Source organism: Megalopta genalis, unplaced genomic scaffold, assembly GCF_051020955.1.
Source record: "Megalopta genalis isolate 19385.01 unplaced genomic scaffold, iyMegGena1_principal scaffold0094, whole genome shotgun sequence".
Classification (NCBI taxonomy): domain Eukaryota; kingdom Metazoa; phylum Arthropoda; class Insecta; order Hymenoptera; family Halictidae; genus Megalopta; species Megalopta genalis.
Window position 1 is genome coordinate 177501 of NW_027476163.1, and position 2500 is coordinate 180000.

A 2500-nucleotide genomic window follows, 5' to 3' on the forward strand; every position below is an offset into this window, starting at 1 on the left:
TCGTAACTTCGCTGCTCTGTCCTTTTTCCTTCGGCGGGAAGATTTTTACCACATGCTGCGATTGTGGCCGTCTCCCCGCTTCCGGAGAAGCTCCTTTGCAGTCGACTTTGTTCACATGGGCGTAAGTCGACTGCGCGGCGTTGCAGGCCGTCTTCGGGAGAGTTCCCTTGGACGGCCCAGGTCGCATCGCACTCATTACGGCAGGACGCGCTTTTAGGTCCGCCCTGACCGCGGCGAGCTGCCCTTCGACGAAGCTATTCCGTTGAATAAGCTCCTGGACCAGCTCGTTGAGTGCCTCAACCTCGGCGAGTATCTTTGACCCGGACTCCTTATTGACTTTCGACTCAGGTCGAAAGCAAAAGGTCCGTATTTCGGACACTCGCCTAAAGGCTTCGTCTCTTACGAGATCGAGAGGCCGTACCTTCTGCCCGGAGAACGTCCCCTTCGGTCTCCTGGCCCGGTTTACTGCGGCCTTGCCGGTGGGTGCGCCCGGCTTGGCTCGCTTTGACTTTTTGGTGACGGTTTGCCAACCGTCACCAGTAGGGTCCTCGACACGCTCGGGTGCCGACTGCACCTTCACGAGTGACGTGTCTCCGACTCGTTCGATTACTTCCACGTTGGGCTCGGTTTTCACCGAGACCGCTCGCGTGGGAGTCACACATCTTTGCAAGATCACACGAGGATTGGCGATATTAATCACCTTCCCGGATCTTGTCTTTCTCACAGACGCGGGGGGACTGACAGCTGCATTTGCAGTTCCCGCGTCTGCGGCGACGGCTTCACTCCGAGTAGGAGCTGGACCCGTCGTCTTTGGACGCTTAGTTTTTTGTTCATTAATTTTATTCAGACCCATAATGTGTCTTGGTCTTTCATCCAGTGCGCTCCCCGGCCACCACCGACCCACACAATTTGGAACCCGCCAAAGGCTGAGTTAGGGCTACGCACCGAATATAGTCTGCTGGCTGGGTCGGTTTCCTTACCCAGCCCGCGTCCTCGCCCAGCAGAACCCACTTGCCCGAAGCGTGTGGTCGTTCCAAGCCGATTGACTGGACCAGGGCTGCTTTTCTCGTCCAGCCGCCCATCTAGCCGAAGCAGAGGCCAAAGGTACGTGTTGGGGACGTCTCACCCGCAGGAGAGGGCCCCCTCAGATCCCAGGATCCTCTTTTCCGACGACAAGGGTCGCCACGCACGGCAAACACGTGGGAGACAGCAGTCGGAGAGGCTGCCTCTTCCTCTCCACCACACTTCGTTCAGTTCGCTGCGTATTTAAGAACACGAGCTATCCAGCGGTACCTTTTTCGTGGAGGCTCAAGTGTGGCTAGGGCACGTTTGCCCCTTGCGGCCTGGGTTGCCCAGGGGATTGATTGCATCCCATGTATTCCTGAGCCCAGCGGAGTGTTGTCTAGTGGCGTGTTCCGCCCACGAAAAACGGTCTGAAAAACCGTTTAACGTAAACTGGGGAACTGATGCCACGAGTGACAACAGTTCCCCAGTCGGAAGTCATACAGCACATACAGTGCTGTACAAAGAACACGCCACAGCCCGTATGCTAAATCAGGGCCTCGCCATTATGCGAAGTACTACGTGTACGACGCACTGACGGTCTCTAATGCCTTCATCGCCGATACACCCATCGACTCGGCCGATCAACCCTCCTACGCGAGGGCTAGTTCGGGGGTTATCTCCCGCCCTGGGTGGCCACAGACCGCCACCGCCAGTAGATAGGGACAGATGGGAATCTCGTTAATCCATTCATGCGCGTCACTAATTAGATGACGAGGCATTTGGCTACCTTAAGAGAGTCATAGTTACTCCCGCCGTTTACCCGCGCTTTTTTGAATTTCTTCACGTTGACATTCAGAGCACTGGGCAGAAATCACATTGCGTCAACACCCGTGGGGGCCATCGCAATGCTTTGTTTTAATTAGACAGTCGGATTCCCCTAGTCCGTGCCAGTTCTGAGCTGAGCGTTGAATGGCGGCCGAAGAGGACGACCGCACCGATGGGAAACGCCACGGAAGCCTCGCAGCAAGGAAGATCCGCGGGAGGCCAAGGCACGGGACCGAGCTCGGATCCCAGCCACGAGAGCCGTTCACCTCGCCCAGGCCCGGCACGTCAGCCAGACCCGCTTCCCGACCAAGCCCGACACGCCCCGCTCCTCAGAGCCAATCCTTATCCCGAAGTTACGGATCCAATTTGCCGACTTCCCTTACCTACATTAATCTATCGACTAGAGGCTCTTTACCTTGGAGACCTGCTGCGGATATGGGTACGAACCGGCGCGACACCTCCACGTGGCCCTCTCCTGGATTTTCAAGGTCCGAGGGGATGATCCGGACACCGCCGCAACTGCGGTGCTCTTCGCGTTCCAAACCCTATCTCCCTGCTAGAGGTTTCCAGGGAACTCGAACGCTTATACAGAAAAGAAAACTCTCCCCGGATCTCCCGACGGCGTCTCCAGGTCATTTTGGGTTACCCCGACGAACACTCTTACGAGGGC

General features: G+C 57.0%; 1 pseudogene; it reads right to left on the bottom strand.

Annotated features, from left to right (window-relative positions):
- LOC143262139 (large subunit ribosomal RNA) overlaps window positions 1–2500 on the bottom strand; it is a 6887-nt pseudogene that overhangs the window by 2205 nt on the left and 2182 nt on the right.